Source organism: Lactuca sativa, chromosome 8 (assembly GCF_002870075.4).
Source record: "Lactuca sativa cultivar Salinas chromosome 8, Lsat_Salinas_v11, whole genome shotgun sequence".
In the NCBI taxonomy this organism is placed as follows: Eukaryota; Viridiplantae; Streptophyta; class Magnoliopsida; order Asterales; family Asteraceae; genus Lactuca; species Lactuca sativa.
In genome coordinates this window covers 99,167,157-99,182,461 of record NC_056630.2, presented here as the reverse complement: position 1 = coordinate 99,182,461, position 15,305 = coordinate 99,167,157, and the positions used below count along the sequence as shown (strand labels likewise).

The 15,305-nt window shown below is 39.5% G+C and overlaps 1 non-coding gene across 1 annotated transcript; it reads left to right on the top strand.

Moving 5' to 3' along the window:
• Positions 1-12,903: 12,903 nt before the first annotated feature.
• On the top strand, positions 12,904-13,010 carry LOC111906939 (small nucleolar RNA R71). Its single transcript, XR_002855383.2, has one exon. It is a non-coding gene; the product is annotated as a small nucleolar RNA R71 (small nucleolar RNA).
• The last annotated feature ends 2,295 nt before the right edge of the window (positions 13,011-15,305 follow it).

Genomic DNA, 15,305 nt, shown 5'->3' with positions numbered 1-15,305 from the left:
TCCCATTCAGCTTGAAGTTCTGGATTGTCAGCAAACTTTTGGAGAGAGAGGATAAGATATAATTACAATCAACAGGAGATATGTAAATCTTCATAATAGAGGGCATTTTGGTCATTTTTACATAATAATAAAAAGAAAATGGAAGCAACATACCTCCCACAGACCCACAAGTAGGTCTAGGTTAGTGACCCACTTGTCTGTTTTTAACCATTTTGTTATGATATGACTAACTTCAGGACTACAAAACCTGAGCCAACATCTAGGAGTAATGTCATTGGTCTTATTTTGAAACTTGTTTGGCCATATTGACACATAATCTGCAAATAACTCAGCCTTTAAGATGTCACTGTGCAATTGTGCTACACCATTAACCTGCCAAAACAGATAAAAACCAATGGGCTGAATTGATGGAGCCTAAACTATCCCTAAAAAAACACAAAATATTAGAGAAAATTAGTTGGTTTTTCCTATATTTATAGTATTCAAACATTAAACTAAAACAAAATGAAGTCCTGAGCACTTGCTTTGGCTTCGCAAAGGAGAAGACTATTTTTGTTTTTATTTTTGTATCCAGGAATTGGGATGTCATATGCTAGGGCTTGTACAACCTCTCCCTCAACCCATTTTCAGCTGTAACAAGGTATCGGTAGTTGTGCTTACGATCCTGTGGGGAGGACTTCAACACGACCAAAGAATTTGAAAGGAAACATCATGCCTGACAACTTCCTAAGGAATAAACTTCTGATATAATAAAGCAAATGAGAAATGATTAATTGTAAAGAAATAAGTAAATGGAAAATATGAGGTGGGTTGGGTCCAGACCTCGAGCCAATCTTCTGCCATTTCTTCTTGCCCTACTTTAGAAATGCTCTGTTTGAAGAGGCCATACATGTACCTTAAACCATACCCCCATGTTGGTAGGTTTAAAGTTTCCATGGAGTCCAAAAAGCAAGATGCATGTCTCCCGAAACCACCATTCCCCAAGTGCAATATCTTTCTCCTACAATTGTTATAATGCAATAGTTAAAAAATAGAACAGATTAATCATGTTAGAAAGATTTTAAAGGATTACCTGCTCAGTGATTTCTTCAAGTTCATGTCCCAGTTTGTTCAAAGCGCTGACTGGAATATGCATCTTGAATATCAAGATTCCCAGGTGGTTCTTTGGAATATTTAGAATAAATGATATTAGACTTGTAAAAGTTTACAAAAATCAAAACTTTGATAATCACCACAAGTTTCTGCTTACATTTGATAAAAAAAATATTACAACCCTTTTTTATTATTACTAATTTGTTACTTATTTAACAATTATTTCTAATGACTTGTTCATATGGATGATAACCTATTGATGCAGCAGCCAACTAAAGTCAGAAATCCATTTTTAATCTATCCTGATGGATAGAAATCTAAATCCAAATCCAAATATGTAATAGTTATGTCGTACATTCATCTTTCTATAATACACGATCGCATCAGTTGTTCAATTGGAAGGATATACCTTCAAATTGGAGTCCAAATGCTGTTGCTGAAGTTGCTGGGAATTGAATTAAGGAACAGAAGAAGATTGTTCTATATCAAAATAGGGTTGGCCATCTATCTCTGCATAAACCGACCCATATATGATCAGACCTCGAAAGCTCCGGCCAAAACTGAAAGCAACTACCCTACGCACACAAATCCAATTCCTTCAGAACCCCAAATTTAATTCATAGAAATTTCCCAAAATCAGAAAGCAATTGTTAATTCGTAATTTCTCAAAATATTGAAAAATCGAACAATTAGGGATATGAAAGGAAGAAGATTAGCGAAAGAAATCAACAGACCAGAAGCAAGGAGGCGATTTTTAAGGCGAAATCGATTGGAACCCAGTTCTGAATGGTTTGATTGTTTAAATGAAATTGGGTTGTATCCATTGAACGAGAATGTAGCCAATCACAATCTAGCAAACTTCCTTCTCTCCTCTCACCAAGCAATTAGCGATTTTCATTTAGCAACCCCCTAGAAAGTGCTAGAGGACGGTGTTTCAAGCTCGCTAGCGAGGTCGGTGGCGACCTCCACTCCGCTTAGCCTCAAGTCGATCAAACCTCGGTGGTCTGGAATATCACGTGATGCATGTCAGCGAGGATGTGAGCCTAAAGCGATCCCTCAATTCTTAACTCCATGCCGGAGTACTTGATCTGAGATACGAGCTTAGTTGTGTTATTCCTTTAGGATAAACAAAAGGGATTCGGTAGTAGTGGAGGCGGATTAAGGTTTACAGAGAAAAGGAGAAGGAAAGAGTGAAGGTTGTCGACTAGTGGAGAGGATGAATTCGTTATTCCTTCCTGAACAGCAACAACTTGATCAGAGAACGAAACCTGCAAATGAGGTCTAAGGTTTACATGGAAACCCTAAAAGATGGATGAAATGCGGGGTTTTTAATTTTTTAGGATTTCATTTCCCCCCTTCTATTAAAGGATGGAATGCGCGTTCCATTAAAATTTATAAAGTGACACCCTTAGACGACACACATTTTTACTATAGGTGCCCTCCGTTTTTTTTCTTTTTTTATTTAGACACTAATTTAAGGGCACGCAATAATGCGTGACGTAAATCTTTAAATTTTTTGAAGAGACGACACTTTTTTAATGTTACTATCTTTTGCGTAACATTAATCAATGAGTGTCGTGGTTTGCGCGTCGTTAAAGGGTCTTTTTCTTGTAGTGACACATGCGAATCTTGTTTACTTGGAAAGATGACTAAGTCACCCTTCACAAGTACGTGTGAAAGGGGTGAGGATCTATTGGACCTAATACATACCGATGTATGTGAACCGTTTAGATCAACCACGAAGGATGGGAACCGCTTCTACGTGACTTTTACCGATGACTATAGTAGATATGGGTATATCTACTTAATCAAGCAAAAGTCAAAAACTTTTGAAAAGTTCAAAGAGTTCAAGAATCAAGTGGAGAATCAATTGGGCAGGAAAATCAAGATGCTTCGATCCGATCGAGGAGGAGAGTACCTAAGTCTTGAATTCCATGATTATCTCAAGGAGTGTGGAATAGTTTCACAATTCACGCCACCTAGGACACCACAATTGAATGGTGTGGCAGAAAGGTGTAATCGAACCTTGTTGGACATGGTTCGCTCTATGATGAGTCGTGCTTCACTATCAATCTCTTTTTGGGGGTATGCCTTAGAGACTACCGCCCATATCCTTAACCGAGTCCCTACTAAGAAGGTTGCCAAAACACCTCACGAGATGTGGACAGGGAAAGCTCCCTCGTTGGCACATATCAAGGTTTGGGGTTGCGAGGCTTTCGTAAGACGAGATACTCACGTCAAGCTCGAACCTAGTAGTGAGCGATGTATTTTCATCGGCTACCCGCATAAATCCTTTGGATATATCTTCTATAGACCGAAGGACAATGTTCTCTTCGTTGCGAGGAGAGGAGTTTTCCGAGAGTGAGAACTCATAAGCCAAGGAGACAGTGGGAGGCAAATCGAGCTTGAAGAGATTCATGAATCGATAGATGAAGGAACCTCTACCGCTGGCACCCAACCGGAGGAGGAAACTCTGGTTGAACCGATTGACGAATCCTTACCTCTTAGACGTTCCCAAAGAGTTAGAGTCCAACCCCAGTTTTACGGTTTTCATATTACTACGGAAGGGGACACGTATATTAATGATGGTACACTAATAAACCTTGATGAACCTAATAGCTATAAGGAAGCCATGGAAGGCCTGGAGTCTGCGAAATGGAAAGAGGCAATGGATAGCGAGATCCAATCCATGTATGACAACCAAGTTTGGAATTTGGTTGATAATGTGCCTAGACGTAAGACCGTTGAGTGCAAATGGATCTTCAAGAAGAATACCGACGTGGATGGAAACGTACACACATATAAAGCGCGATTGGTCGCGAAGGGCTTTACTCAAACTCCCAGAGTTGACTATGACGAGACCTTCTCACCAGTTGCGAATATAAAATCTATTAGAGTGATGCTAGCGATTGCCGCATTTCATGATTATGAGATTTGGCAAATGGATGTCAAGACCGCTTTCCTTAATGGGAAGTTGGCTGAGGATGTTTACATGGCTCAGCCAGAGGGGTTTGTGGATCCGAAGCATCCAAATAGAGTGTGTAAGCTTGAGAAGTCCATTTATGGACTTAAGCAAGCATCTCGCAGATGGAATCTTTGCTTCGATGAGAAAGTCAAAGAGTTTGGATTTGTACGAAGCGAAGATGAATCGTGTGTATATGTCAAAGCCAGTGGGAGCATAGTTAGCTTTCTCGTTTTGTATGTCGATGACATACTACTCATAGGAAATGACATCCCGACTCTGCAGGAGGTTAAGTCCTGGCTCGGGAAGTGCTTCGCTATGAAGGACCTCGGAGAGGCTTCCTATATTTTGGGAATAAGGATAGTAAGAGAGAGAAGTAAGAGACTAATAGGACTTAGTCAGCACACTTACTTAGAGAAGGTACTAAAACGTTTTAGTATGGAAAACTCGAAGAAGGGAGAATTACCGATACAAAGTAATGCCAAGTTGAGTAAGACTCAAAGTCTGAGTACCGAAGCTGAAATAGCAGAAATGAGCCAAGTACCATACGCTTCCGCAGTTGGCTCAATCATGTATGCTATGACTTGTACTCGCCCTGATGTAGCCTTTGCTTTGAGCATGGTTAGTAGATATCAAGGGAACCCTAGCAAGCTCATAGGGTTGTGGTGAAGAATATCCTTAAGTACCTTCAGAGGACGAAGGAATGGTTCTTAGTCCTCGGAGAGAGTGATGACTTGAAGGTGCGAGGGTACAGTGACGCCAGCTTTCAGACCGACAGGGACAACTACCGTTCGCAGTCGGGCTGGGTCTTTACCCTGAATGGAGGAGTAGTGACTTGGAAAAGTTCCAAGAAGGAAACCGTAGCTGATTCAACGTACGAATCAGAGTACATTGCAGCGAGCGAAGCGTCGAAGGAGGCAATATGGTTGAAGAACTTCATCGGTGATCTTGGAGTTGTACCTGCCATAAAGGAGCCCATGGAGATTTTCTGTGATAATGAAGGAGCGGTTGCCTTGACCAAGGAACCGAGAGATCATGGTAAATCTCGACATATCGACAGAAAATATCACTTTATTAGACATCGTGTAGAAGAAGGACAACTCGTAGTGAAGAGGATATCATCATAAGATAACCCAGCAGATCCACTTATGAAGGGACTGAGTAGGGTCAAGCACTTGCAGCATGCTAGGAGTATTGGGCTGAAGGATGATATTAGCATAGATTAGATAGTAGTAGAAACGTGTAATAGATAAATGTAATTGACATTTGATGATTAAATAAAAGAGTATTATTTATAAGTAATATTACTGTCTTATGTTAATTATTTAACTATTGTTTCATTTTGCATGTTTTGACTTCCAGAATAATTGAATTTATTAAGAATAATCGAATTATTCAAATTGTCCCCAATCGTTCATATGTTGGAAGTAGATATGAATGAAGATTGTCATGAATTGGTGTGTAGATTGTCTAAATGGTATTAGACATAGCAAAGGGTTGCTGCAACGTTCATGAGTGCTTATGAACTAGTTTTGAGCATTGGAACAAACACGCGCTTGCTGGAATTACCTTCTAGAATATGATATAAAAGGGTGATCGCAAGACGATAATATCATATAGTCTTAAAACCTAGATATATGGTTTGTTATTTGTTAATTGGTTGTACATTGATAATGCGAAAACGCCTCAGTAACTCGGTGTTATAAAACGCATTGTTGTGTATAGTTGATTAATGAATAAGTAAATGCATATAAGTCGAAGTTTATCTGTTACTTTTTTCCCAAGAGGGTAAAAGCGATATCTCGGCCGCTCGATGATTTGATTTGACTTATGTGTCAGGCCCTGTGATGTGCACAAAAGTACCCACTAATTTTAATATTTATAACCTAACAAACTTAGACTATCTATGCACTTATAGGCAGTGTACCTAGTCAGATTACAGTATAGCTTAGGTAAGTCGGGTGTCGATCACACGGAACGGTGTTCTAATTAATTTACTTACTATTAAATTAACCTAATTTATTTAACAAGTTTAATAAGGGGTTTTATCTGGTTTTACAAGATCAGATGAACTTAAATCAAATTCAATAAATAAAAACACACTCTTGTTTAGTTTGAATCCACTTCTCCCTTATGGCTAGCTAACGATTATGGATTACTAAGTTGGTTTTTAACTATATTAGTAATTTAGTTCTATCTTACCAATACTTAACTAATTCATGTCATACCATGTATGTTCACACATAATTAAACACAGAACTAATTATAGATGTAAATATGCTATGTAAGATTTGTTGTGTAAACACAATTATGATCACAATTTACGTTCTCTAGCACAGCTAAACTTTATTTATTCTAATTACTAACAAAAATTGGTCAATCATAGCTCTAACAATTCAATGTTCACTAAATTATTAGGTAAACAGGTTCATGAAGTTTAATGGTCACTAAGCTACACAGAACATGCAATTAAGCAATTAGATAAACAAATATTAACATGCTAGGTTATACAAATCAAACACAAGCAAATTTTTACCAACTAAGCTCAATCCATAGTCATATAGATATTCATAAGTTTAAAGCTTCATCTAGCTAAACAAGAGTAGCTAGATTCAGCTGCTCATCATAGTAATTAAACTAACACATCTAAAACTAATAAAAGACATGTTCTAAAAATAAACCTTTACTTCTTTTGGTGTTGAAAACCCTCTTCCAGAACCTTTCTTTCGTTTTTATTCGTCTCCTGGAACTCTTTTTCTTCTGCCAAAAGTCTCTCTTTTCGTAATAATCAGGAGAACTTATATAATCCTTAAAAATTCGCGCCACGTCGTGGCCAGGTTGCGCCACGTCGTGGGCTTCAAGCAATCCGTATCCTTCAAGGAAATCCTCCGCGTCGCGATGTTTATCTTCTGGAACACCCGTGCCACGTCGTGGGCATCATCGCCACGTCGTGAATTAAGCTCTTATCGTGAATTTATTATTTTCTTGTCTTCCAAGCCTCCTATGTTCCCCATTTTGTCACCTTTAGTCCCTTTCTTCGAAAATCCTTTGTATTGACTGAAAATAACAATTTAAACTCATAAGTATCATTATTCTAACCATATTATCGATTTATTAATAAAAATGTACTTAAATACTGCCTAAAAATAAGTATAAATATGGCAATATCAAAATACCCCACACTTAGGCTTTGCTTGCCCTCAAGCAAATTTAAACTTAATTCTTAATTACTAAAACTACACAGAACAATCCGTCTCTAGTTCAGCCATTATGCCAAAACCTCAACGCATGCATTTGTGTCTAAAATTCTCCTAAAGTACCCCCCCCCCCCCCCCCCATACTTTAAATACTCACAATCTTCATAAACACTCGCCCACTTTTTCCGAACAATGCTCATTTTATGCAACCCTCCGAATCCATCCTCAGAAAACCTCCTAACCTCAAGGTATTTTTAGTTAAGCAACCTAAGCATACATAATCTAGAATTACAATTTTTCGATACCACTATGGAGCTCTTTTTGGAATTCTCAATTCTTTGACATTTGATCTTTAATTTCTTTGAATTCACCACCATTGTTGATTTGATTTCTGGTATCTTCAACTTTTTAAATTTCTTGAGAATTTTGATCTTTTGATCTTCACTTTATTTGCTCCAAAATTCTTCACACTTTTCTTTCCGTAATTCTCTCTCTCTTTTTTTAACATGTACCTCTCTTTTTTCACTCAAAACCTACATGCTTAAGCAGAGGCGCTCAACCTCAACCTTTATTGGTTAATGATAATAATTTTCCTAGATACATTTTAGGTTTAGGCTGCTAAACATATTGCATCCCTCAAACCAAGCGGGGTTGTGTTTTTGTTCCATGATTTCACTAAAATAAGGGAGGCCACAAATGCACTATAATGTGTATTGGCTCAACTAAACATTTGAACTTTCATCGGATCATCCCGCATAATACAAGCAATTTACTAGCAATTTACTTTTTCTACCCCTACCCCACACTTATTTCATACAATGCCCTCATTGTATGTATAAAAACAAATCAAAATTAAAGAAAATGGAGAAAAAGGAACAGACTCCCCTAGGATAGTGGCGTGAGCATCTCCAAAAGCGTGGACAATGTGCAATTGGACTTCCAAAAATAGAAACTCGGTGTAGAACTGGTTGAATACGTAAATAAACCACGAACCGGACTCGAAACTTCAATTCGTCAAAGTGGGTATTTGTAAGGAAAAATGTGGCAATGATAAACTGGATCATGTCGTGGCATATATCTGGACACGTCGTGATATGGGATGAAACCGCGAACACCAAAAAGCTAAACTACTACAAATTGCAAGAGCGCCACGACGTGGCACAAGGAGTCCACGTCGTGGAAACTGGGCATTAGCAGAAAATGACTTGTTTGCTTTATTTACTCTAGCAGCTTTCACCAATGGCTAACTGGTTTCCGACGCTTCTATGCAAATATATTTCCCAACTATAACCTCTCTCCTAATAGACCCCACACTTATCTTGAATTGTGGGTTCCGACTCACGACTCTAAGCTTCCTTGACTAAACAAACACGACTCGAAAGTTAACCTTCTATGCTCCTTAGAATTCCAACGCTAATCTGAAAAATTAGATCAACCCAAAAGAAACAAAGAGTAACATAATAGTCTTAATAAAGTTTTACATCACACACCAAAGTCAACATAAAAAACTACTCAAAAACAAAAGAAATAAAATCAATCATCATCTTGATCTTGTGCTCCACTTGGCTCTGCTCCATCATCTTGTGGACGCCATAGCTCCTCCCATGTCAGAAAATAGGGATACTGTGGTGGCATAGAAGGTGGTAGGGTCACACCTAAATGTGAATAAATACCCTCAGTAAGCTGGGTATGGTAAATAGCATGACCTCGTAGATTATCCAAATACGTTCCCACCCAACTTTGAAAAGGGTCGGTGGGCACTCCCTGCACATACTGCGAAGCAGCACGCTCTCGTTCGACCTCACCTCTAGCCCGCACATTTCGACGCCTCGGCCTGGCTGGTGGCTGCTGTCCCGGCTGCACCTCCTCCTGCTCGTCATTGATCGGTGGTATAACAAAACGACCCCCGATATTCACCACCGCTCGCATCACTCCCAAGAATTGAATGGTCAAGTCTGTGTCCGGGAATCGAGTAAGATTCCTCACAAATTCATGGGTCAAAATATGATATGACCTAGCCAGGCGAGTAACCAAATGCCCCCCAGTAATCGGGCTCCCAGGCCTAGAATTGGCCGCTTTCTTCCCCATAAACCTCGCCAACATATAAGGCAAATCACAGCAAACCCCTGGGGTAATAAGTGTCCATAAATAAAATAGATTCTGGATGGGGACCTTATCACCATGATGTTTGTGATTGATTGAAAACGTGATAAGGCGGTGCAAAAATCGGAAAACAGGATTCCGAATTTGTGACTCACTCGAGTCACGAGTGTTGTACTCATGGTTAGAAATGCCCCGCCAAAACTGCACATCCAAAGTACCCGGAGCAAAATCCCGCACACATCCAAGCAAGAAATGGATAAAAAGCGGAGATTTCATCTCCACTTCCGTATAGAGCCCCATACGCCAAGCAAACTCCTGAAGACTACACTCACGATATACACCACCCAAATGAAACACAAGTGCCCTATTGTAGGTGACATCAAGGGTGCGCTCTTCGAAACATACGGTAGAAAAAAATTCTACCGAAAATTCCCGGTACACGGGTTCTTGAATGGCGAATAAATTCCTCCACCCGTGACAAGTGAACGAAAATTGATATCCAACATAAGTCTTCGACCAATAACGTTCCAGCTCCACTACCATTCCCATTCTACCAAGCCATCCCCAATCAATAATTGGGGCTATTGCAAACTCCCTATTGTATAACCATCCAAGCCGATTCTCGTAGGTTGTTAGCAACGGTCGGGGAATGTTTTGAGGAAACTGGTATAGAGGATGTATGCTTTCTACATCTATCGGGTCCTCTTCCTGCTGAACAGCTCGCCGTGGTCCCATTTCTGCAAACAAAAGCAAAGCAAAGCAGCAAATAACACATTAAAACATATAAACTTTGTCTACCAGAAGTCACGACGTGGCCAGGCTGCGCCACGTCGTGGGTCGCATCGATCCCAGAATCTGAATTGGTCTTTTTTTCAAGCAATTTCCACAAAAATAATGCTTGGGGTTTGTTCCTATGGACGTTTAAATAACATGCAATCTAAAACCAGCCACTAGATTCAACCAATTTCGTGAATCATTCAAACCCTAATCACGAAAACTTGAAATTGGAAGAAATAACTGCAAAATAATGAGTAAAACACATACCAAATGGAGTAATTAGCAAGATCTTGCAAGGAAATTGGAAGTATAATAAGAAATTGGCTGTGGGGTTGTGATGTTCCCGTGAGTGCGGCAATCTCAAAGTGAGGGATAAGGTTTCTCGGTCAAAGGGTTTTAAGCAATTGGTCCCCCCTGATTTTTAAAGGCCACGGCGTGGCGGGCTATGCCCACGTCGTGGACCTTAAATTTTTCTTAAGATCGCGCATTATATTTTAACCCACGACGTGGCTGGGCTATGCCTACGTCGTGGAAACTGTCAGATGCCAAATTTTAATAATATTCATCATATTAACTAATTTTTTGCATATCATTTATTATTTAAAGTTCCCTACAACTATTTCTCTACTTATTACCGATTTTTAGATGATGAATTGATGTCTTTCCTAATTAAAAATAAAGAAAAGAAAAGAAAATTTTAAAAAGAAATTGTAAACCAAACTCGGGTTGCCTCCCGAGAAGCGCTTCTTTTTCTTGGAGTCTTGAGCTGGACTCCGTGCCTTCTACGTTGACTCTTCGGAAGAGTCTACCACCAGGATCTTTTGTTCCTTGAACCGCCGTTTATAAGCTTGAACTCTCCTTTTATACGCTTTTTTTGAATTTTCCTTTTTAGCTTTTCCATCTTCTTCATGCTTGCGTTTTGTGCCCTTTGTTTGTTCCTTGCACTCCATAGCATGCTCCTCTTCTTTCACCACCGGCCTTGTTACTTTTGAAGTGACTTCCTCTTCATCACTTGTCATTTCCTCATCCTCTTTGCTCACCTAAGAAGGCGGGTTCTTGTAAGTTATGACTTCAATCAAATACGGAACAGATGCCCTTGGTTTTGTCCTCTTGTCTTGATGAACTGCATTTATCTCTTCTTCCATAAGCTTTTCCAACTCTTCTAGTTCATTCTCCTCATTAATCGTGAACACCTCTTCTTTATCTTTTTGAAAGTCATCTCTTATCCCGAAGACTTCTTGTTCATCCCTAACCCTCAAAGTGAGCTTGGACTCGCGGATATCAACAAGGGCACCAACAGTGTTAAGCAATGGCCGACCAAGGATTATCGGAACATCCGTGTCTTCTTTCATGTCCAAGACTACAAAGTCTATTGGAAAAACAAATTTTCCAATTTTCACCAAAATATCCTCCACTATGCCTCGGGGTTGTGTCACCGAACGGTTCGCCATGTGAATCTTCATTTTTGTAGCCTTCATCTTCTGAATCTCCAATTTTTGATAAAATGAAAAAGGCATTAGATTAATGCTAGCCCCGGAATCAGCTAAAGCATTAACCTTCATTTTATTCCCAAACTCGCCTGGAAGAGTGAGGCGTCCAGGATCCCCCATCTTTTCTGGTGTTTCTCCCAACACAGCTTTTGAAGTTTGTTCACTTAGAATCACTGTAGACTGCTTCTTTAATTGCCTTCACGTATCTATCAAGTCTTGCAGTAATTTCTGGTTCTCGGGAGCTTTGGATAAGGACTCAACAAAGGGAGTATTAATTGGAATCCCTTTCACATGCTTCACAAACTCTAAATGCTCCTTCTCCAGTTGACTAAGTGTTGTGCGGGTGGGAAATGGCATAGGTGGATGATAATCTGGAATAGCCTCAAAAGGTTTTTGCTCAGACTTGCGCCACGTCGTGGCCAGAGGCGTGCCACGTCGTGGCGAGCCTGGTTCAGCATTTTCTCCATTTTCGATCCTTGATTTCTTGGGCTGCTGCGGTTCTTCTTCCAACGCCTCCAGGAACTCAGATATTGTATCTTCTTCAGTATCGATGGCCATTACGTGAGATTGGGCTTTTACTTCGGGATTCTTCGGGGACAATTTTTCATGAACTAAAGTGGCTAGTTGACCAAATTGTACTTCAAGGTTATGGATGGAGGCTTGCTGGTTCTTTATCAATGTTTGTTGTTGCATGATAGCGGAATCCGTGGCATCATGTCTCTTTTCCGAAGCCTCCATAAACTTCATCAAAATGGTCTCTAGGTCGGGTTTCTTCTCGATTGGTGGCTGCTCCTTTTGGTAAAAACCTCGACCTGTCTGCCTATACTTCTCTTCTTTTTGCTTCTTATACTCTTCATATGGCAGCCACTCCTTTTTCGGTTTCCTCCAGTCGTCATCAAACTTATCCCCACTAGAGTAGCACACTTGAGCTTTTTTGTTCCCAAACTCATCCATATTGCAGTCCTTGGTCAAGTGTGGACCACTGCATCGCTCGCACCCCACTCTTATGGCATGTATCGACTGGTCCATTTGTGTTATCCGGCGATCCATGTTATTTAGCATGGCCATGACAGCTGCAATTTCTTCAGTTTAGGCCCCTCCACCGCCTTTACTTCCGTCTTGCCTCGGGTTATGGTATTCGCGGGAGTGTTTCGCGAATTCTTCAATTAGCTCCTTGACCTCCCTTGGATTTTTCTTTGTCAACGGTCCTTGAGAATCAAGGAGTTGTCTTGTCATCACATTGACCCCATCATAAAAGATTGACATCTCTTGCTGCACATTTAGGTCATGTTGAGGGCAATTTCTGAGTAAGCCCTTGTACCGCTCCCATGCTTCATATAGTGACTCCCCCGGTTGTTGCTCAAAGTTGGCTATCGCCTTCTTGAGTTTGGCTATCTTGGATGGCGGGCAGAACTGGTCCAGGAATTGCTCACGCATTTGAGCCCAAGTGGTGATTGTACCCGGTGGGAGTGCTTTTAACCACTCTTTAGCAGCTCCTTTGAAAGTGATGGGAAGCATCCTAAGCAAGACTGTATTTCTGGTGACATTTGGGACATTGAAGTAATCCACAATGTCGTTGACTTCGTCTAGATGCTTAAAAGCATCCTCATGATCCTTCCCGAAAAATGGGATGTCCTTTAGTGCTGTCAATATGTGTCCCTTCAGCTCGAATGTGGCAGTGGCAGGAATTGTGGGTTGGAGTAAACCAGGACCCATATCTTCTCGGATCCGCTTCTTGTATGCTCCCATGGACATTTCTTCAATTGTTGCCATCTCGTTCCTTGGCTCGTTTTCGGGTTCACTTGTGTGTTCTTCAAATTCTGGCTCGGTTTGCATGGGTGTATGATCCAAATGCTCAAGATTGCTCTTGTGCTTCGCTGATGAACTTGACTCTCCTGTCTTCTTTCCCGACTTCCTAGAGAAGGCTGACTTTAATTCTTGCAAGGGCGTCTTTTTCTTGTGAAGTGCAGACTCGGGGTCTTCCAGTGGTGGCACCAAGTGTGTGTTTGAGCTTCTGGTCATGAACTCCTGCAACTTGCTAAACTAAAACGTAAAACTGAACTAAAATAAGAAAAACTAACTACAAACTAAAATTTTAAAAAAATTTGTCTGTCCACGTCGTGGCAAGTATGTGGCCACGTCGTGGACTCTATGATTAACAGAAAAAAAATTTATTTTGCTGAAAAATTAACTTTTTGTGGCTTTGACTCCACAAGAAGGATCGATTAATTTAATGCAAATAAATAAGCTAAAAACTAAGCCGTTCCCCGGCAACGACGCCAAAAACTTGATGTGCACAAAAGTACCCACTAATTTTAATATTTATAACCTAACAAAAAATTAGACTATCTATGCACTTATAGGCAGTGTACCTAGTCAGATTACAGTATAGCTTAGGTAAGTCCAGTGTCGATCATAAGGAACGGTGTTCTAATTAATTTACTTACTATTAAATTAACCTAATTTATTTAACAAGTTTAATAAGGGGTTTTATCTGGTTTTACAAGATCAGATGAACTTAAATCAAATTCAATAAATAAAAACACACTCTTGTTTAGTTTGAATCCACTTCTCCCTTATGGCTAGTTAACGATTACGTATTACTAAGTTGGTTTTTAATTATATTAGTAATTTAGTTCTATCTTACCAATACTTAACTAATTCATGTCAAACCATGTATGCTCACACATAATTAAACACAGAACTAATTATAGATGTAAATATGCTATGTAAGATTTGTTGTGTAAACACAATTATGATCACAATTTACGTTCTCTAGCACAGCTAAACTTTATTTATTCTAATTACTAACTAAGATTGGTCAATCATAGCTCTAACAATTCAATGTTCACTAAATTATTAGATAAACAGGTTCATGCAGTTTAATGGTCACTAAGCTACACAGAACATGCAATTAAGCAATTAGATAAACAAATATTAACATGCTAGGTTATACAAATCAAACACAAGCAAATTTTTACCAACTAAGCTCAATCCATAGTCATATAGCTATTCATAAGTTTAAAGCTTCATCTAGCTAAACAAGAGTAGCTAGATTCAGCTGCTCATCATAGTAATTAAACTAACACAGCTAAAACTAATAAAAGACATGTTCTAAAAATAAACCTTTACTTCTTTTGGTGTTGAAAACCCTCTTCCAGAACCTTTCTTTCATTTTTATTCGTCTCCTGGAACTCTTTTTCTTCTGCCAAAAGTCTCTTTTTTCGTAATAATCAGGAGAACTTATATAATCCTTAAAAACTCGCACCACGTCGTGGCCAGGTTGTGCCACGTCGTGGGCTTCAAGCAATCCGTATCCTTCAAGGAAATCCTCCGCGTCGCGATGTTTATCTTCTGGAACACCCGTGCCACGTCGTGGGCGTCATCGCCACGTCGTGAATTAAGCTCTTATCATGAATTTATTATTTTCTTGTCTTCCAAGCCTCCCATGTTCCCCATTTTGTCACCTTTGGTCCCTTTCTTTGAAAATCCTTTGTATTGACTGAAAATAACAATTTAAACTCATAAGTATCATTATTCTAAACATATTATCGATTTATTAATAAAAATGTACTTAAATACTGCCTAAAAATAAGTATAAATATGGCAATATCACCCGGTCAGAACTGAATTGATGTGTTCGATTAAGTTCTATGTCGAATAAATCGGAGATCGAGAAACCAA